The 22,752-nt window shown below is 39.7% G+C and overlaps 1 protein-coding gene across 10 annotated transcripts in view; it reads left to right on the top strand.

The window, feature by feature from the left end:
- NCOA6 (nuclear receptor coactivator 6) overlaps nt 1-22,752 on the top strand; it is a 110,401-nt gene that overhangs the window by 10,787 nt on the left and 76,862 nt on the right. For 7 of the 10 annotated variants that reach the window (XR_008517126.2, XM_024238683.3, XM_024238690.3 and 4 more), the window contains exon 2: nt 22,053-22,166. The exons of 1 other annotated variant lie outside the window; for it this stretch is intronic. The gene's annotated coding sequence lies outside the window, so the exon portion shown is untranslated. Of the gene's footprint in view, nt 1-10,005; nt 10,124-22,052; nt 22,167-22,752 lie in introns of all 10 variants that reach the window. 2 more of the 10 variants (XM_063720623.1, XM_054542170.2) reach the window with 1 other exon arrangement.

Here is a 22,752-nt window from a genome sequence, read left to right as displayed (position 1 = left end):
TTTCATTTGGCAATATATTGACGTACTTTTCCACATGTCTGTATATTTATCATTTTTAATGGATATATAAAAACCAAAGTCTAAAATACTCTGGTTATTTGGCATTTGGGTGATTTTCAGTTCGTTTTTATTTATATTTTACAATTTTTTTCCCCCAAGATGGAGTCTTACTCTGTCACCCAGGCTGGAGTGTAGTGGCGCGATCTGAGCTCACTGCAACCTCTACCTCCCAGGTTCAAGCAATTCTCCTATCTCAGCCTCCTGAGTAGCTAGGATTACAGGCATGTGCCACCATGCCTGGCTAATTTTTGTATTTTCACGGGATTTTGTATTTCATGGGATTTCACCTTGTTGACCAGGCTGGTCTTGAACTCCTGACCTCGTGATCCGCTCGCCTCAGCCTCCCAAAGTGCCAGGATTATAGGAGTGAGCCACCATGCCCAGCCCTATTTTACAATTCTAAATTGTATTGCTGTAACATCTTTTTATAAATCTTTTTTCTTCCAGTTTTTTTCTTAGAATATATTCCCTAAAATGATTTCATTAGGTCTGAGGCTATCACTTTTTAGCCACATTGTCAGATTATTCTTTAGAACAACTACCAGTTTATAGTGCCACTAGCTACTAGTTAAAATTGAATTTCATAAATTTTTTCTTCTAGTATAATAGCAGTTCTTCAGTTTTGTGGGCTTTTTTTGATATTTTAAATGTTTTATTAAAACTTTAAAACATACAAAAAGTCCCAGAAATAATAGTACAGTGAACCACCGTTATACCCACCGTCTATATTCAACATGTTGTCATATGCTTAATAATATGTTTATTATGTTAAACTTTTTAAAAATAAAGATATCATGATACTATGCCTTTAATATTTTAGCACGCATCACCTACAAGTAAGGATATTCTTTTACATAAACACAATACCATTATTAACACCTAACAAAACAGTAATTTCTTAATATTATCTAACATTAAGTCTGTAAATTTCTCCAGTTGTCTCCAAAATGACCCTTTTTTTTTTTTTTTTTTTTAAGACAGAGTCTCGCTCTGTTGCCCAGGCTGGAATGCAATGGTGCAGTCTCAGCTTACTGCAACCTCTGCCCCGTGGGTTCAAGCGTTTCTCCTGCCTCAGCCTCCCGAGTAGCTGGGATTACAGGTGCCCGCCACCATGCCTGGCTAATTTTTATATTTTCAGTAGAGACAGGGTTTCACCATGTTGGCCAAGATGGTCTCGAACTCCCGACCTACAGTGATCCACCCTCCTCGGCCTCCCAAAATGCTGGGATTACAGGCGTGAGCCACTGCGCCCAGCCTATTTTTTTTTTTTTTTTTTTTTTTCTGAGATGGTGTTTCACTCTTGTCTCCCAGGCTGGAGTGCAATGGCGCGATCTCAGCTCACTGCAACCTCCTCCTCCTGGGTTCAAGCAATTCTCCTGCCTCAGCCTCCCTAGTAGCTGGGATTATAGGGGTGTTCCAACATGCCCAGCTAATTTTATATTTTTGATAGAGACAGGGTTTCACCATGTTGGCCAGGCTGGCCTCCAACTCCTGACCTCATTACAGGTGATCTACCCACTTCGGCCTCCCAATGTGCTGGGATTATAGGCATGAGTCACTGTGACCGGCCATAATTTTAAAATTTTTTTTGTAGAAGTGGGGTCTCCCTGTGTTGCCCAGGGTGGTCTCAAACTCGTCGGCTCAAGCAGTCCTCCTGCCTTGACCTCCAAGGTGCTGGGATTACAGGCGCAAGCTACCATGCCTGGCCTCTTCTAGATTTTATTTCTGTTTTTGTATTAATCATTTGTAATTTTTTTTCTCTTTGTTGCAATTTGGGCACAGATTTATTTCTTTGTTTTTTTTTTATGTAACAAGATGGGAAAAATCTCATTGAGCCTCTGACTTACGGTTTATAATATGTTTATAATATGTGTTGGGATGAGTGGTTTTGTAAATCTCAAGTTTCAGGTTTTACTAATTTATCTTTTGTTTCTTGTACTAAGAAGTTAGGATTGAAATTTAAAAATTAATGTTAATATTCCCTAATCCCTTAAATTGTCTATTATCCCTACCAAGAGCAAACCAGGGTTGTTGTATTGAAATGCCAATCACCTTGACAGGCATTTTGTTGATCCTTTCAGAGCATTAAGTTTCTCTGATTTGGCTGGAGAGCTGCACAAATTTTCCCTTGGGAGCCCCAGATCTGAGAATAAGAAGCATGAAATAGTGTTTTTTTTTTTTTTTTTTTAAGACAGAGTCTCCATCTGTCGCCACGCTGGAGTGCAGTGGTGCAATCTTGGCTCACTGCAACCTCTGCCTCCCAGGTTCAAGAGATTCTCATGCCTCAGCCTCCCAAGTAGCTGGGACTACAGGCACGTGCCACCACGCCCAGCTAATTTTTTTTTGTATTTTTAGTAGATACAGGGTTTCACCATGTTGGCCAGGCTGGTCTTGATCTCTTGACCTTGTGATCCTTTCGCCTTGGCCTCCCAAAGTGCTAGGATTACAGGCATGAGCCACCATGCCCGGCCACCATGAAATAGTTTTATAAGGACCTCATGAAAGGGTATAGGGAGGATGAAATTGGATCTTATAATAGTGATGCCTAGGCAAATTGTCTTTAACAGTGGGCATTTAACTGTTTATTTAGGCACTTTAACAGTGTCTTATAAGTTATCCTGAAACATTTAAGGTTATGTGGTTACAAGGCCAACTTAATTTTTTAAGTACTATAAGTGTAATATTCAGATGGAGGCATTCATGAAATAATGTTGTTTCAATTAACCATTCCACAGTCTTTTTGGTTTCTTGTATAGTAACTTCAGGAGCAGAAAAGTGCCTAGCAGAGTGCTAGTAGGCAGTTGGTAAAGGGTAGTCAAATAAATGCATCCATCGAAAGTTTTGAAATTACAGTAGATTAGAAATTAAGAGAGACTTCTGTTACATATTGAGAGATACATATTTCTCATAAAAATAACTCATGTTCTGTAAATCTGAAATTGATTCATAATATGAGGTTTTTTAAATGCAGGCAAAAGAGTCTCATGATGATAAAGAATCAACAATGTTATTATTAGCCAACTGAGCGGGAGAGGTTGTTGCACCTAGACAACAGATCAGAGGTTTGCATTTGATACAAGCTGAAGAATATGCTTGTATTTATGAAGCAGGTGCCAGAGGAATTCTAGTATTTTTATTTTACAAATCTACTTTAAACATATTTGAATAGAGATAATCATTTGTAAAATGCATTTTAAAAGCATATATATATATATATATATATATATATATATATATATATATATATACACACACGTTGTTGTTGTTATTAAATAGTCCTTGAGTTTTCTTAAACCTGGAAGGAACCTGAGATTCTGTTTCGTCCTAGCTCTGGTGTTCCATCCTCTCATTTTAATACTCTTAGACCAGAGAGATTTATGTCTTGCCCTAAATCATAAAACAACTTTATGGGACAGCCATGACTAAAACCCACTCTGCCATGCTCAGCCTAGCCCTTTTTCCGTTTTATCACCCTATATTTTCGTATCAAAAATAATGCTAGTCTATCAGAATAGGTACACAGTTGATTTTACTACTAATAGTTTGACATATATCTACATTGAAAGCATTTAAAAAAGGATATTGAGGTTAAGAAATGGTTGCGCAGAGTCCGGGCGCGGTGGCTCACGCCTGTAATCCCAGCACTTTGGGAGGCCGAGGTGGGCAGATCACAGGGTCAGGAGATCGAGACCACGGTGAAACCCCGACTCTTCTAAAAATACAAAAAAATTAGCTGGGCGTGGTGGCGGGCGCCTGTAGTCCCAGCTACTCGGGAGGCTGAGGCAGGAGAATGGCATGAACCCGGGAGGCGGAGCTTGCAGTGAGCCGAGATTGTGCCACTGCACTCCAGCCTGGGCGACAGAGCGAGACTCTGTCTCAAATACAAAAAAAAAAAAAAGAAAAAAAAAAATGGTTGCACGGGCGTTAGGCTTTATTTAATTTCCTCATATGGGTGGTACAACAGCTTCAATAGTGCACAGTTATGAACCCAGGACATGTGTTTTCTATTTACTTGTTTGCTTGTTTTTTGCAGTTCTCACTTGTAATACTTATTTTTTTTTCATAGTCTAAGTAGGAAAGTAATGTTAAATTAAAAAGTATAATAATATCAACATTTACAATTTATAACAGAAAGAGTAGGAAAGTGATATGAAGGACTTCATTTGTAGCTAACTATATCTGTGACCTAGGACAAATCATGTAACCTTGACTATTTCTGATACCTGCTTACTTAGAATCTTTCAGAGATTCTGCCCAGGACAAATGTATCTATTGTAAAAATGTGTTAATTGATGTGTAACATACGAAGAAAAGCACACAAATTATAAGGTTAATGAATTATAAAATTAACACACTTGTGTAACCACTACTGTGGTATTTCAAAAGTATATTGAGCCTCTTTGATGATTATAAGCTTTCCTTAATAAAAGCCACTGGACTAGAGATTGTAGATAGGTCATCTGTCTTTTACAACTCTCTCTTTTTTTTTTTTTTTTGAGACAGTCTAGCTCTGTCACCCAGGCTGGAGTGCAGTGGTGCAATCTCCACTCACTGCAACCTCTGCCTCCCAGGTTCAAGCGATTCTCCTGCCTCAGCCTCCTGAGTAGCTGTGACTACAGGAGTGTGCCACCATGCCTGGCTAATTTTTTTTATTTTTAGTAGAGATGGGGTTTCGCCATGTTGGTCAGGTTGGTTTCGAACTCCTTACCTCAGGTGATCCACCCACCTTGGCTTCTCAAAGTGCTGGGATTACAGGCGTGAGCCACAGCACCTGGCCTTTTACAACTCTTCCTAGAATAAAATTAGCAGAATCAGTGGTAGAGAGAAGGAATTTGGCCAATCACAAAAATTTATTTTGAGTAGGTTTATAAGGGTTTATATTTAGTCTTTTCTTCTGTTGTTTCTCTTCTTCCTCTTGCCCTTTTTCGTTTAGGTCCTGGGAGGAATGGAGAGGGGTCCTACTGACTAACTTTTCAGAGAGTGGTCAGAGAGTTCTTAAGCAGGTCTGTTGATTTTGTAGAATACATGAAATTCAATTTATAAAAAGCCTAATTTCAACTTAAAGGAATGGATTACAAATAGACTTTACTTTTTAAAAAGGAGGCATTTTGATCCTAATGTCCATAGGGTATTTTACTTTGGCAAGCGGCATTTGGCATGTGGGTTGGATCAAAACTGACTAAATTAAATAAGATCTGCTTAATAAAAAAGCATTCAAGTCATGTCTTATTAGTTATGTTGAATACATGTAATATGGCAGAATTCTTTATTGGTTCCATGAAAAGTACCAAGAAAAGATGAAAAGGTGAATTTCTCACTTGTCCATAATTCTGTAGGCGAATGGAGGCATGGATAAATCCAAAAAGGAAAATAAGCATTTATTTGGCCTTCTCTCTGATGTTTTCAGAATTCATAACTTTGCAGGGGGAAATCAAGGCTACCTTATGATCTCAGAGAAGGGCAGGTGTATATAGTTGGTTTCATTCAGTTGCCTCTCTCTCTGTCATCTTGAATTAACTTTTTCTTGATCACACAGATAAAACTCTAGCTCAGTGATTTCCCAAACCTGTCTTCACATTGAAATCACCTGTAGAGCTTGGAAAACTGATGCCATTGTCCCTTTTCCCTTCTCCAGCAGATTGTGATTTGATTGCCCTGAGAGTGTGGCCTGGACTTTGGAATTTTTAAAAGATCCCAAGATGATCTAAAGTGCAGACAAGGCTGGGCACGGCAGCTCACGCCTGTAATCCCAGCACTTTGGGAGGTCGAGGCAGGCGGATCACCTGAGGTCAGGAGTTCAAGACCAGGCTGACCAACATGGAGAAACCCTGTCTCTACTAAAAATACAAAATTAGCCAGGCGTGGTTGTTCATGCCTTTACTCCCAGCTACTCGGGAGGCTGAGGCAGGAGAATCGCTTGAACCCGGGAGGCAGAGGTTGCGGTGAGCCAAGATTGCACCATTGCACTCCAGCCTGAGCAACAAGAGCGAAACTCCGACTCAAAAAAAAAAAAAAAAGCACAGACAAGTTTGAGAACCACTGCTAGCTAACGCAGAACTGGCCACTGTGTGATCTGTGACTTTTTTCCCCCCATAAATATTTGGATAAATATTTATAAGTAGAGGGAAAAATATTTTGATTTAAGAATCCTGGCTGGGCACAGTTCCAGCACTGTGATTTGATTTAAGAATCCTGGCTGGGCAGAGTTCCAGGGAAGGTAGGGCAGGAGGATTGTTTGAGGCCAGGAGTTGGAGATCAGCCTGGGCAACACAGCAAGACACTGTTTCTTTTTTTTTTTTTTCTTTTTGAGGCGGAGTCACGTTCTGTTACCAGGCTGGAGTGCGGTGGTGCCATCTTGGCTCACTGCAACCTCCACCTCCCGGGTTCAAGCAATTCTCGTGCCTCAGCCTCCCGAGTAGCTGGAACTCCAGGCGCCTGCCACCACACCCAGCTAATTTTTGTATTTTTAGTAGAGACGGGGTTTCATCATGTTGGCCAAGATGATCTCGAACTCCTGACTTTATGTGATCCACCCTCCTCGGCCTCCCAAAGTGCTGGGATTACAGGCATGAGCCACCAGGCCCCACCAGCAAGATACTGTTTCTACAAAAAAACAAAAACTAAAAAAAAAGGCCGGGCACAGTGGCTCACGCCTGTAATCCCAGCACTTTGGGAGGCCAAGGAGGGCGGATCATGAGGTCAGGGGATCGAGACCATCCTGGCTAACATGGTGAAACCCCATCTCTATTACAGGCTGGGACCTGTAGTCCCAGCCACTTGGGAGGCTGAGGCAGGAGAATGGCGTGAACTTGGGAGGCGGAGTTTGCAGTGAGCTGAGATTGCGCCACTGCACTCCAGCCTGAGCGACAGAGCGAGACTCCATTTCAAAAAATAAAAAAATAAAAAAGGAAATTGCCAGGCAGTTTATTCAGCAGGATTTCCATGTAGGGTACAATAGTTATTTATTGTTGCATAACAGATTACCACAAATTTAGCAGTTTAAAACAACATACATTTTTATTATGGCATGGGTTTCCATGGGTCAGTAATCGGCATAGCCTAGATGGGTCTTCTGTTTCAGGGTCTCTCACAGGAGGTAGTCAAGGTGTCAGCCAGGGCTGGTGTCTCATCTTAGCGCTTGGCTGAGGAATAATCTGTTCCAAACTAACTTGGTTGGTGACAGAATTCTCTTCTTGAAGGGATGTTGAATTGAAGGGCTTGGTTTCTCACTGGCTGATGGCTGGAGGTTGCTCTGAATTCCTTTCCATGTAGCTTCTTCAACATCACAAAGCTGAGAAAGGAATCGCAAGTCTCCAAGGAAGATGGAAGTCACAATTTTTTATAATCATGGAGTGGCACCCTATCACATTTACCATAGTCTGTTAGTTAGAAGCAAATCACCAGGCTAGTCCATACTCAGGAGGAAGAGATTACACAAAGGCATGAACACCAGGAGGCTGGAGTAATTGGTGGCCATTTTACAAGTCTGTCTACCACAGACTTCTTTAGACAAAACAATCCTAAAATTTGTATGGCAGGCACCACAAAAGACCTTGAGTAGCCAAAGCAACCCTGAGCAAAAAGAGCAAAGCTGGAGGCAGTACACTTCTTGACTTGAAAGTATACAAAACTATTGTAACCAAAACAGCATGGCGCTGGCATAAAAACAGACACATAGACCAATGAAACACCATAGAGAACCCAGAAATAAATCCACACATTTACAGCCAACTGATTTTCAACAGAGACACCCAAAACATACATTGATAAAAAGACAAACTCTTCAATGCATGTGCTGAGAAAACTGGATATCCACATGGAGAAGAATGAAACTAGACCCCTATGTCTCACCATATACAAAAATCAACTCAAAATGAGCTAAAGACTTAAATGTAAGACCTGAAACTATGAAACCACTAAAAGAAAACATAGAGGAAACACTTCAGGACATTGGTCTGTGCAAAGATTTTATAGATAAGACCTTAAAAGCACAGGCAACAAAAACAAAAGTTGACAAATGGGATTATATCCAGTTAAGAAAGCTTCTGCACAGCAAAGGAAACAGAGTGAAGAGATAACCTGCAGAATGGGAGAAAATATTTGCAGACTATTCATGTGACAAGGGATTAATATTTGGAATAAACAAGGAACTGAAATGTTTCAACAGCAGAAAAACAGTCTGATTTTAAAATTGGGTACTTGATCTGAATAGACATTTCTCCAAAGGAAATGTAAAATTGTCAACAAGTATATGAAAATCTGCTTAACATCACTAGTCATCAGGAAATGCAAATCAAAACCACAATGAGACATTATTTCACCCCAGTTAAAATAGTGGCTATTACCAAAAAGATGGAGAAAAGGTAACTATTATATACTGTTGATTGGAATGTAAATTAGTATAGCCATTATGGAAAATAGATGGAGGTTCGTTAAAAAGCCAAAAAGAGGGCTGGGCGCAGTGGCTCACGCCTGTAATCCCAGCACTTTGGGAGGCTGAGGCGGGTGGATCAGGGCTGAGGTCAGGCGTTCGAGACTAGCCAGGCTACTATGGTGAAACCCTGTCTCTACTAAAAATACAAAAATTAGCTGGGCACAATGGCGGGCGCCTGTAATCCCAGTTACTAGGGAGGCTGAGGCAGGAGAATCTCTTGAACCTGGGAGTTGGAGGTTGCAGTGAGCCGAGATCACACCACTGCATACTAGTCTGGGGCCTAGGCAACAGAGTAAGACTCCGTCTCAAAAAAAAAAAATCTAAGACGAGAACTACCATATGATCCAGCAATCCCACTAATAGGTATATATTCAAAGGAAAGGAAATCAGTATGTCGAAGAGACATCTGCATTCTCATGTTTATTGCAGCACTATTCACAATAGCCAAGATAGACAATCAACTTGTGTCCATCAGTACATGACTAGATAAAGAAAATGTGGTATATATACCATAAAAGAATGAAATCTTGTCATTTGTAGCAACATGCATCAGCCTGGAGGACATTACATTAAGTGAAATAAGCCAGCACAGAAAGATAAATGTCATATGTTCTTATATGTGGAAAGTAAAAAAAGTTGATCACAATAGAAGTAGAGAGTAGAATAGGCCAGGTGTGGTGGATCACACCTGTAATCCTAGCACTTTGAGAGGCCAGGGTGGGTGGATCGCTTGAGCCCAGGAGTTGGAGATCAGCCTGGGCAACATGGCAAAACCTCATCTCTACTAAAAATACGCAAGAAAATTAGCTGGGTATGGTAGTGTGCGCCTGAAAATCCAGCTACTAGGGAGACTGAGGCACAAGAATTGCTTGAAACCAGGAGGCAGAGGTTGCAGTAAGCTGAGATTGTACCACTGCACTCTAGCCTGGGTGACAGAATGAGACTGTCTCAAAAAAAAAAAAAAAAAGGTTATAAGAAATAGAGAGTAGAACAGTGGTTACTAAAGTCTGGGAAGAGCAGGGGAAGGGTAAAAAGGAGAGACTGGTTAATGGATAAAAAATTATAGCTGGATAGGACGAATAAGTTCTAGTGTTCTCTAGCACTGTAGGATGACTATAGATAAAAATAATTTATTGTATATTTTCAAATAGCTAGAAGAGAGGATTTTGAATGTTCCCAACAGAAATAATAAATGAGGTGATGGATGTGCTAATTAATTACTCTGATTTGATTATTACACATTGTATACATGTATCAAAATATACTGTACCCCATATATATGTACAGTTATGTGTGATTAAAATAATTTTTTTGAAAAAGAAAGCTGAAGTAACATGTTTTATATATTTTATATTTAAAATATAAATATTTCTCATGATGTTAAATATTCTCAAAAACATTAGTCTCAATGGGAAGCAATATTTGAGTATATTTAAATTGTTTAACCGCTTCTGTTGTTGAACCATCAACAGAATATTTTGACGAACTTTTTTTTTTTTTTTTTGAGACAGGGTCTCACTCTGTTACCCACGCTGGAGTACAGTGATGCAGTCATGGCTCACTGCAGCCTCAACCTCCCAGGTCCAAGCGATCCTCCCACCTCCGCCTATTGAGTAGCTGAGACCACAGGTGTGCCACCACACCCAGCTTGCTTATTTATTTATTTATTTATTTGTTTGTTTATTTATTTATTTATGACAGGGCCTCCCTCTGTCACCCAGGCTGGAGTGCAGTGGCGCGATCTCGGCTCACTGCAACCTCCACCTCTTGGGTTCAAATGAGTCTCCTGCCTTAGCCTCCTGAATAACTGGGACTACAGGCACCTCCCACCACGCCTGGCTGTTTTTTGTATTTTTAGTAGTGATGGCATTTCACCATATTGGTCAGACTGGTCTCCAACTCCCGACCTCAGGTGATCTGCCTGCCTCAGCCTCCCAAAGTGCTGGGATTACAGGCGTGAGCCACCACGCTTGGCCTGAATTTTATTTTTGTAGAGATGGAATCTCACTGTGTTGTCCAAGCTGTGATGACAGTTTTTTTCTTTTTTCTTTTTTTTTTTTTTTTTTTCCAAACGGTGTTTCTCCCTGTCACCCAGGCTGGAGTGCAGTGGCGCAACCTCCACCTCCCGGGTTCAGGCATTTCTCCTGCCTCAGCCTCCTAGTAGCTTGGATTACAGGTGTGTGCCACCACACCCAGCTAATTTTTTGTATTTTGGGTAGAGACGGGGTTTCATGATGTTGGCCAGGCTGGTCTCTCGAACTCCTGACCTCAAGTGATCCGCCCGCCTCAGCCTCCTAAAGTGCTGGGATTACAAGTGTGAGCCTCTGCACCTGTCAGTGATGAACTTCTTTGAATATAAATCTTTGACCATAAAATCAGTTATTTCATTAGGTTAGATTCCTAGATTGTTAAGCTTATGGTTAAGATGTTAAGGATAATTCTATTTCCTTATATTTAAGCAAAATGTAAATGTTAATCTATTTCATTGTACATTGCCGCAATTATTTTATTTTTAAATCTTCCAGTTTGATGAAAAAAGACACATTTCACTTTGTTTTTCTTTTTTTCTGGTTTTTTTTTTTTTTTTTTTTTTAAGACCAAGTCTTGCTCTGTCACCCAGGCTGGAGTACAGTGGTGCCATATTGGCTCACTGCAACCTCTGCCTCTGAGTTCATGTGATTCTCCTGCCTCAGTCTCCCGAGCAGCTGGGATTACAGGTGCGGGCCACCACATCCCGCTAATTTTTGTATTTTTAGTAGAGACGAGGTTTCACCATGTTGCCCAGGCTAGTCTTGAACTCCTGACCTCAAGTGATGCAGTCGCCTCGGCCTTCCAAAGTTCTGGGATTACAAGTGTGAGCCATCATGCCTGACCTGTTTTTCTTTGACTGCTTATGAAGTGTAGCAAGCTTTTTGATCATTGATTATTTTCATTTCTAATTTTATAAATCGCTGGGCATGGTGGCTCATGCTTGTAATCCCAGCACTTTTGGAGGCTGAGGTGGGTGGATCACTTGAGCCCAGGAGTTGGAAACCAGCCTGGGCAACATGATAAAACCCCGTCTCTACAAAAAATACGAAAATTAGCCAGGCACGGTGGAGGCTGAGGTGGGAGGATCACTTGGGTCCAGCTACTCGGGAGGCTGAAGTGGGAGGATCACTTGGCTGCATTGAGCTGGGAATTGTGCCACTGTCCTTTAGCCTGGGCAGCAGGGTGAGACTCTGACTCAAAAAACTAAAACAAAAATGTATAATTCTCAACTTGCATTTTGCCTTTCAATTCATGTGCATTTTGACTTGCAAAAATTTTAAAATAATGTAATTATATAATTAAACCTATATTTTGCCTAGTTGTTTCACAGTTCATGAACTGATATATTTTAATATGTTACCAATATATGGATCATAGTATTATTTCATTTTTATATTTTCACGAATTTTTTTTTTCTTTTTTTTGAGACGGAGTCTTGCTCTGTTGCCAAGCTGGAGTGCAGTGGTGCAATCTCGGCTCACTGCAACCTCCGACTCCCTGGTTGAAGTGATTCTTCTGCCTCAGCCTGCCAAGTAGCTGGGATTACAAGCATGCGCCGCCACGCCCAGCTAATTTTTGTATTTTTAGTAGAGACGGGCTTTCACCATGTTGGCCAGGATGGTCTCGATCTCCTGACCTTGTGATCTGACTGCCTCGGCCTTCCAAAGTGCTGAGATTACAGGTGTGAGCTACTGTGCCCAGGCTAATTTTGTATTTTTAGTAGAGATGAGGTTTCTCCATCAGGCTGGTCTTGATGGACCAGGCTGGTCTTGAACTCGTGAACTCAGGTGATCTGCCTGCCTTGGCCTCCCAGAGTGTTGGGATTATAGGCGTGAGCCACCGCACCCAGCCTATGAATGATTTTTTAATGTGTTGTTGAATTTGATTTGTCAGTATTTTGTTGAGGATTTTTGCATTAGTGTTTATCACTGTGTTTATCATCTTTTTTTGATGTTTCTTTGGTTTTGGTATCAGGGTAATATTGGCCTTGTAGAATGAGTTTGGAACTATTCTCTTCACTATTTTTTGGAATAGGTTGAATAGGATTGGAATTAGTTCTTCCTTAAATGTTTGGTAGAATTCAGCAGTGAAGCCATTGGATCCCAGGCTTCTTTTTTATTGTGGCTTTTCCTTATGGCTTTGATCTTGTTTTTTGTTTTGTTTTGTTGTGTTTTGTTTTTGAGATGGAGTCTCTGTCGCCGAGGCTGGAGTGCATTGGTGCAATCTTGGCTCATTGCAACCTCCACCTCCTGGGTTCAAGTGATTCTCCTGCCTCAGCCTCCCGAGTAGGTGGGACTGCAGGCACGTGCCACCACGCCTGGCTAATTTTTGTATTTTTAGTAGAGACAGGGTTTCACCTGATCTTATTACTTGTTACTGGTCTGTTCAGGTTTTGGATTTTTTCATGGTTAATCTTGGTAGGTTGTATGTGTCTAAGTATTCATTTCTTCTAAGTTTTCCAATTTATTGGCATATAGTTGCTTATAGTAGCCTCTAACGATCCTTTGAATTTCTGAAGTATCAGTTGTAATGTCTCCTTTTTCATCTCTGATTTTATTTGTTTGGGTCTTCTCTCTTTTTTTGTTAGTCTGGTTAAAGGTTGTCAACTTTGTTTATCTTTTCAAAAAGGCAGCTTTTCATTTCACTGATCTTGTGTATTCTTTCAATTTCATTTATTTCTGCTCTCATCTTTATTATTTCTTTTCTTCTACTAATTTTGGGTTTGGTTTGCTCTTGCTTTTCTAATTCTTTAAGATACATTGTTAGGTTGTTTATTTGAAATTTTTCTACTTTTTTAATGTAAATGCCTATAGCTATAAACTTCCCTCTTAGTCCTGCTTTCACTGTATCTCATAGGTTTTGGTATGTTGTGTTTTCATTATCATTTATTTCAAGAAATTTTCCAATTTCCTCCTTAATTTCCTCATGGACCCACTGGTCATTGAGGAGCATAGTGTTTAATTTCCATGTGTTTGTATAGTTTCCAAAATTTCACTTATTATTGATTTTTAGTTTTGTTGTGGTCATAGAAGATACTTGATATTATTTCAATTAAAAAAAATTTTAATACTTGTTTTGTAGCCTAACATATGGTCTGTCCTTGAGAATGATCCATGTGCTGAGGAGAAGAATGTGGATTCTGCAGCCATTGGATTAAATGTTCTGTAAATATCTTATTAAGTTCATGTAGTCTGTAGTGCAGATTACATCTGATTTTTCTTGGTTGATTTTCTGTCTAGATCATCTGTCCAGTGCTGAAAATGGGATGTTAAAATCTCCAGCTCTTATTGTATTGGGGTCTGTCTTTCTCTTTGGCTCTAATAATATTTACTTTATATATCTGGGTGCTCCAGGATTGTGTTCATTTATATTTATAATTGTTATATCTTCTTGCTGAATTGACCCCTTTATCATTATATAATAACCTTCTTTGTCTCTTTTTTATAGTTTTGTCTTGAAATCCATTTTGTCTGATCTAAGTATAGCTACTCCTGCTCTTTTTTGGTTTCCGTTTGCATGGAATATTTTTTGTCCATCCCTTTGTTTTCAGTCTGTATGCGTCTTTGTAGGTGAAGTGTGTTTCTTGTAGTCAACAGATCATTGGGTCTTGTTTTTTGTTGTTGTTGTTTGTTCAGCCACTTTCTATGTCTTTTCATTGGAGAATTTAGTCCATTAACATTCAATGTTAGTATTAATAAGTAAGGACTTATTCCTGCCGTTTTGTTATTGGTTTTCTGGTTGTTCTGTGGTCTTCTTTTCCTTCTTCCCTTCCTTCCTGTCTTCCTTTTAGTGAAGGTGATTTTCTCTAGTGGTATGTTTTAATTTACTTTTTATTTCTTATCTGTTGTTTTTTTTATTTGAGTTTATCATGAGGGTTGCAAATAATATCTCATAACCATTATTTTAAATTGATGACAACACTGATTGCATAAACAAAGAGAAAACTAATAAAAACTCTACATACTAACTTTGTTCCCCCCACTTTTAAACTTTTTGTTTGTATTTTTATCTTATTGTACTGTCTGGAAAAGTTGATGTAGTTATTATTTTTAATTGGTCTCTTAGTCTTTCTACTTAAGATATGAGTAGTTTATACACTACAATTACAGTGTTATAATATTCTGTGTTTCTCTGTGTACTTACTATTACCAGTGAGTTTTGTACCTTCAGATGATTTTTATTGCTCATTAACGTCCTTTGCTTTCAGATTGAAGAATTCCCTTTAGCGTTTCTTGTAGGACAGATCTGATGTTGATGAAATCCCTCAGCTTTTGTTTGGGAAAGTCTTTATTTCTCCTTCATGTTTGTAGGATATTTTCACTGCATATACTATTCTAGGGTAAATGTTTTTTTCCTTTCGCACTTAGAATATGTCATACCACTCTCTCCTGGCCTATAGGGTTTCCACTAAAAAGTCTGCTGCCAGATGTATTGGAGCTTCATTGTATTTTTTAAAATTGTTATTTGTTTCTGTTGTCTTGCTGCTTTTAGGATCCTTTCTTTATCATTGACCTTTGGGAGTTTAATTATTAAATGTCTTGAAGTAGTACTCTTTAGGTTAAACTGGCTTATGTTCTATAACTTCCTTATACTTGAATATTGATATCTTTCTCTAGGTTTGGGAAGTTCTCTGTTATTATTCATTTGAATAAACTTTCTGCCCCTCTCTTTCACTCTACCTCCTCTTTAAGGCCAGTAACTCTTAGATTTGCCCTTTTGAGGCTATTTTGTATTAATAGAACTTGTAGATGTGCTCCATTCTTTTGTCTCCTCTGCCTGTGTATTGTCAAAGAGGCTGTCTTCAAGCTTACCATTTTTTTCTTCTTCTTGATCAATTCTGCTGGTAAGAGACTGATGCATTCTTTAGTATGTCAGTTGCGTTTTCAATCCAGAATTTCTGCTTGATTATTTTTAATTATTTCAGTCCCTTTGTTAAATTTATCTGATGGGATTCTGAATTCCTTCTGTGTGCTATCTTGAATTTCATTGAGTTTCCTCAAAACAGCTGTTTTGAATTCTCTGTCTGAAAGGTCACGTATCACTGTCTCTCTGGAATTAGTCTCTGGTACCATATTTAGTTCATTTGGTGAGGTCATGTTTTCTTGGATTACCTTGATGTTTGTGGATGTTTGTTGGTGTCTAGGCATTGGAGAGTTAGGTATTTATTATAGTCTTTACGGTCTGGGCTTGTTTTTACCCATCTTTCTTGCGAAGGCTTTCCAAGTATTCAAAGGGACTTGAGTGTTGTGATCTAGGTCTCTTGTCACTGCATTTGTATCTACATTAGGTGGCACCCCAAGTGTAGTAAAACTGTGGCTCTTGCAGACTCATAGAGGTACCACCTTGGTGGTCTTAGGTAAAATCCAGAATAATTCTCTGGATTACCAGGGAGTGACTCTTGTTCTCTCCTCTTAATCTCTCCCAAACAACTGAATTTTGTCTGTCTATGCTGAGCTACCTGGAGCTAGGGGAGAGGTTACACAAGCACCCCTGTGGCCACCCCACCACCAAAACTACACTGGGTCAGACCTAAAGCCAGCACAGCACTGGGTCTCTCGCCCAAGGCCTGCAGTAACTACCACCTGGCTACCACCTGTGTTCTTCACTCAAGGCCCTAGGGCTTTACAGTCAGCAAGTGGCAAAGCCAGCCATGCTGTGACCTTCCCTTCAGGGTGGCAAGTTCTCTCCAGCCCTGGGTGGGTCCAGAGATGTTCGGAAACCAGGGCCTGAAGTCAGAAACCTTAGGAATCTATCTAGTGCTTTGTTCTGCTGCAGCTGAGCTGGCACCCAAGTAACAAGACAAAGTCCTTCCCGTTGTTTCGTCCTCTTTCTGCAAACAGAGGCATCTTTCCCTACAGCCGCCACCACCCCAGACCTGCAGCAAGCACCACCTGGCTACTGCCAGCGTTCACTCAAGGCCCGAGGGCTCTTGAGTTAGGTTGTGATGAATGCTGCCAGGCCTAGGACTCTCCCTTCAGGACAATGGGCTCTTGTCTGGCCCAGGGCAGGCCCAGAGCCTTTTTGAAAATACACAGTCAGAGGAGACAAAAGAAAAAAGAATGAAAATGCCATCCAAGAACCAAGGCCTGGAATTGGGGACCCCAAGAGCCTGCTTAGTGCTCTACATAGCCCAAATAGTAAGGGGAACTTTGTCTTGTAGCTTAGTGTCTCTGGTACCTAAGCTGGAAGCTCCGTCTCCCAGGCTGGAGTACAGTGGTGTGATCTTGGCTCACTGCAGTTGCTGCCTCCCAGGTTCAGGTTCAAGCAATTCTTCTGTCTCAGCCTCGTGAGTAGCGGGACTACGGGCATGCACTACCACGCCCACCTAATTTTTGCATTTTTAGTAGAGATGGGGTTTTACCATGTTGGCCAGGCTGGTCTCGAACTCCTGACCTCAGGTGATCTATCCACCTCAGCCTCCCAAAGGGCTGGAATTATAGGCATGAACCACCATACCCAGCCCCTTTACTCCTCTTTCTTTTCTCAAGCAGAAGGAGTCTCTCCCTGTAGCCACCACAGCTGGGAATGTGCTGGGTCATACTTGAAAACAGCATGTCTCAGTCTCACCCATGGCCCCACGGCAAATACCACCTGGCTACCAGTGCTGATTATTTGGGGCCTCATGGGTCTTTAGTCAGCAAGTGATGAATGCTGCCAGGGCTGAGTCCTTCCTTTCAAGGCAGTGGGTTCCCTTCTGGCCCAGGGTATGTCTAGAAATGTCATCCAGGAGCTAGGGCCTAGAATGGGGACTTCAGGACTCTGCCCTCTCCTACTGTGGCTGAGCTGGTATCCAAGTTGCAAGACAAAATCCTCTTTTACTCTTCCCTCTCCTCTCCTCAAGCGGAGGGAAGGAGTCTTTCCAGGAGCTGTGAGCTGTGCTGCCTGGGTTTTGGGAAGAGGTGGCACAATTACTCCCTTGGCCATGCTGGCTGATGGTCCAGGTTCTTATCATGAGTCAAATGACTCATGGGGAATTGTGGCCAGAGGAGCCCCCTTCAAAAAAGGAGATAAAAAGCAGGAGACATTTTTGTTGTTGCATATCTGAGATGGGGTAAGAGTAGAAATATTGATACTAAGGGTTTAAGAGGTTTTATTGATAGCTAACTTTTGTTTTCAATAGGTAATATATTCACATGGTTCAAAAAGAAAAACATTATTCAAAAAGATACATAGCGAGAGGTCTTGATCTCACCCTCAGCTCCCATGGACCTTCTTTATGGTCTTTTTCTTCCAACCTTTTTTTTTTTTTTTTTGAGACGGGAGGCTCGCTCTTTTGCCCAGGCTGGAAAGCAGTGGAATTCCGGCATGCTGGAATGCTGATCAGGGCACACTGCAGCCTCAGTCTCCTCAGCTCAAGTGATCCTCCCAATTCAGTCTCCTGAGTAGCTGGGACTACAAAACCCAGTCGATTATTTATTTATTTATTTATTTATTTATTTATTTATTTATTTATTTTAGTTGAAACAATATCTCACTGTGTTGCCTGGGCTGGTCTCGAACTTATAGGCTCAGGCTGGAGCTCAGTGATACAATCACGGCTCGCTGTAATCTCTGCCTCCCGGGCTCAAGTGATTCTCCCACCTCAGCCTTCTGAGTAGCTGGGACTACAGGCACACACTACCACACCTAGCTAATTTTTTGTATTTTTTTGTAGAGGCAGGACTTCACCATGTTGCCCAGGCTGATCTCAAATTCCTGGGCTCAAGCAATCTGCCCTCCTCAGCATCCCCAAAGTGATGGGATTACAAGCGTGAGCTGCTATACCTGGTTCTAACTTTTTTAATATGAAAAATTTCAGGTCGGGTGCGGTGGCACACACCTATAATCCCAGCACTTTGGGAGGCCGAGGCAGGAGGATTGCTTGAGCCTAGGAGTTTGAGATAAGCCTGGGCAACATAGGGAGACCCTGTCTCTACAAATAATCAAAAAATTAGCTGGGCATGGTAGTTGTGCACCTGTAGTCCCAGCTACTCTGGGGCTGAGGTGGGAGGTTACTTTAGCCCAGGAGTTTGAAGCTGCTGTGAGCTGTGATCATGCCATGGCACTCTACCCTAGGTGACAGAGCAAGACTCTGTCTCAAAAAAAAAAAAAAAAAAAAAAAATTCAAACATAAAGAAAAGTTGAAACAATAATACCATGAACACCATGTAGTTTAAACAAGTGTTAACATTTTGTCATATTTGTAATATCTACCTTTGTTGAATAATTTGAAAACAAGCTGCAGACATAATGACACTTTATAACCCTGTGCTTTAGCATGCATCTTCTAAGAATAAAGAACATTCTCTACCTAATTACAAATAACATTACCACACCCAAGAAAATTAAAAATACTGCCCTAATACTTTCTACTCAGTTCACATTCAGTTTCCCCCAGCTGCCTAAAAAATTATTTTATAACTGTTTTCTTCAAACCAGATCTGAGTAACATTTCTGCAATTGGTTGTTATGACTCTCAGTCTCTTTTAATCTAGAACTCTATCCTTCCCCTATTTTTTCCCCCAAGATTTTGGCTTTTTGAAGAGACCAGACCAGTTTTATTGTAGCAAGTTCCATATTCTAGTTCTGTCAGATTATGTTTTCTTGTGATTTTTCTTGTTGCTCTATCTCTTGAATTCCTATGAAGGAGAAATTACGTTGAAGACTTGTTTAGACCTAGGTTAGGCACTTTTGGTAATAATACATCATAACTTAGGCTGTGTACTTAAAGTTACATCACATCAAGAGGCATAAATGAAGAGTCTCACTCTGATTGTTGCTGAGTTTGATCACTAGGTTAAGCTGGTGACTGTCACATCTTCCCATTATAATGGTACTCAGTTTTTCCCCTTTGCAATTCGGAAGTAATCTCTGGAATGATCCTTTGGCACTGTGGTAACCTGTTTTCCAACAATTTTCGATCCTGCAAAAATGATTTTTAGCAACCTGTGATCATCCTTGCCTGAATCATTTATTTCATTCAGGGTTGCAAAATGGTGATTTTGAAATTCTTTCTTTGTTTCTACATTTATTAACTGATAGTCTTCTGTAAAAGAGAGCTTTGCCACTCTACTGAGGCTGAACCCTTCTAAAAAGGCTGTAAATTGCTTATTTCTTTCTCTTTAATTCTCAATCTTCAGAATAAGTCATTAATGTCATAGTTACCTCCAATGATGGGAAGAGGTGTTTTTTTGTTTTTTCACTCTCTGAGTTATTGCTGGAGATTCATGGATGCTTATTCATGATATCAATTTTAGTCATTATTCTCTTTTGGTACTCAGATTGTCTCAAATTTGCCCAGTGGAAAACCCTTAAAACTGGCTCCTGTGTTCTTGTAACACACTCCTCATTAGTATGAGTGCTTCCTTCCCTCTGGTATAACATCATTTTTTAAATTCACCTTGTAAGATAACCATTTTTATTGGTCTCATATTTCTTTCTAGAGTATTTTAGCACTAGCATATATAAAATAATTTTTCTCTCCTTTCCCCCAAAAAAGTAGCACAAGGTACTCATTGGTTTACTCTGTTTTTTTCTCTCAAAAATATGTCTTGGAGATCTTTTTGTGTCAGTACACAGACAGCATTTTCCTTCTTGCTTTTTTTTTTTGTTTGTTTCATTTTTATGGATGTTCTATAATTTAAATCAGTCCCATTGATGGACATCTGGGTAATTTCCTAACTTTTCTATTACAAGCAGTGCTGTAGTGCATAACACTATACATATGTCATCTTATATGGTGATAAGTGTATCTGTAGGATTGCTATCCAGAAGTGGAATTGCTAGGTTAATAGTTTATGCAATTGTAATTTTTTTTTAAGAGATGAAGTTTCACTGTGTTGCCCAGACTGGAGTGCAGTGGCTATTTACAGATGCTATTATAGCTCACCACAGCCTTGAACTCCTGGCCTTAAGTAGTCCTCCTGTCTTAGCCCCTCAAGTACCCAGGATTACAGGTGTGTGCCAGCACACCCAGCTTGTAATTGTGATTTTGAAAGACATTACCTAATTGCTGGTGTTGTACCAATTTGCACTACTGCCAGCAGTGAATAAGAGTGCCTGTTTCACCATAACCTTTCTGGGAACAGTAAATTATCAAATTTTTGGAGTTTTGCTAATCTGATGAGTGAAAAATTGTTTTTTGCTTCTTTTGTGTGAGGGTAAACGTCTTTTCATATGTTGAATGTTCATTTGTATTTCTTTTTCTGTGAATTTCCTGATCATATTCTGTGTCCATTTTTATACATTTGTCCAAATTGATCTTTTTATTTTATGTGTTTGTATAAGCATATACACATGCACATACCTATGCATATATTTTTTCTATATCATTCTATATAGGGAGATTTGTTCTCGTATCACCGATATGATTGCAAGTATTTTTTTCTTAGTTTGTTGTTTTTTTGACTTACAATGTTTTTTGCTTTGCAGAATTGATTTTTTTTTGCATTTGAACTTATCAGTCTTTTCTCTTATGGCTTTATTATTATTTTTTTTTAGAGAAAGGATCTAGCTTTCTTGCCCAGACTGGATTGCAGTGGCATGATCATAGCTCACTGTAACCTCAAACTCTTGACCTGAAGTGATCCTCCTGCTTTAGTCACCTGAATAGCTGGGACCACCAGCATACACCACCATGCAAGTTCCATGCATAAGTTTTATATCTACAGTAAAGAATATTTCAAGACTTAAACTGAAAATTTAATGCAAAATATAATGTATAGATATTATGGATAAAATAGGAAAAAAACTTATACCTAAAACTTCGTGAAGTTTAAAAAGCTAAATTTGAAATCCTATTAGAAAAGCAGGTCTTATATTTTGTATGTGTACAAAATATTTTGTTTTGGGCTCTAAGCATATGCAGATAGTGTGACCTGATGTTAATTAGTCTTGACAGAATTAAGAATGAAGGTATAGAGAGGGCTCTAAGGCTTAAAGTGACAGTTTTATGATTCTTAAGTGAAGCTTGTATAAGTCTGTGAGTTTTGCTTCTACAATCTTTGAATGCTTGCTGATGAGTGGCCTAAAATCTCAAAAAAGGCTGGGGACAGTGGCTCATGCTTGTAATCTCAGCACTTTGGGAGGCTGAGGCGGGTGGATCGCTTGAGCCCAGAAGTTCAAGACTAGCCTGGGCAACATGGTGAAACCTCGTCTCTACCAAAAAAAATACAAAAAAATTATCCAGATGTGGTGGCATGCGCCTGTCGTCCCAGCTATTTGGGAGCCTGAGGTGGGAGGATTGCTTGAGCCCAGGAGGTTGAGCTGCGTGAGCTATGATCTGTTACTGCACTCCAGCCTGGGTGACAGAGCGAGACCCTGTCTCAAAAAAAAAAAAAAATCAAAAAAGATAATCTTTGTAGACTTAATGAAAACCCTATTTTAACATTCTCTAAAGATGCCAATGCTGACTTGATAACTTGTGATATTTACATTGACTTTTGTTGAAAAGATAGGTTATGTCTTTAATTTCTGTATAATATTGTGGCTTTATTTTATTTTTCTCTCTCTCTCTCTTTTTGTTGTTGTTGTTGTTGTTTGTTTTTAGAATTTTGATTTGGCAGCTGGGCTGCTACCTTGAAATCCAAGCCCTAAAAATGCCAGCTTCTTTGGACTTAGAAGATGACCTGGATAAATGATAAAAATTAAGAAAGATATTTTGGTGAGTGAAACCTTATGTGAGAGAGTTAATAAAGCCAACTTAATGCTTATTCTTTTGTTTTTTTTCTGATACTGTCTCTCTTTTTGGAAAAACTCTCTAGAATGCATTTATTATTCTTGGAGACATTTAATAAAATACAGATGCTATTCTTCTGTTTTTAAATGGGGTTTTTACTACAAACTATGTAGTTTCTCATCTTTTTTATGAATGATAATCTTAGGTTTCACTGTAGAAGACAATGAAAGACCAGTAAACAATACTTATTTTTAGAATTTATGTTGATTAAAACGATAATAGGATATTGTACTTCAAATAAATACCTTTGATTAAAAATAGAAATATATGTTGAAAGTTGCAAACTCAACATAACTCTAGTTTGATGCTGTATTTAGATCTGAGGTAAGCTAAAGCCTAGCAAAAATTAGACTTTTTATCTTGAAATTTCTATTTCCCTCCCTCCTAGCTTTTGTATAGCACTCCAATAACAGATCCTGGCAGTCCCCCCCTGGGAGCTATGTCATAATGGGTTTAAATTGGCACAGGGGACTCTTCAGAAGTGCTTCATTAGCCCACATGAGAAGTTGCT

The sequence above is a fragment of the Pongo abelii genome, chromosome 21, assembly GCF_028885655.2.
Source record: "Pongo abelii isolate AG06213 chromosome 21, NHGRI_mPonAbe1-v2.0_pri, whole genome shotgun sequence".
NCBI classification, from domain to species: domain Eukaryota; kingdom Metazoa; phylum Chordata; class Mammalia; order Primates; family Hominidae; genus Pongo; species Pongo abelii.
Note: the sequence above shows the minus strand (reverse complement) of the source record. Positions and strands in the feature narration are given on the sequence as shown.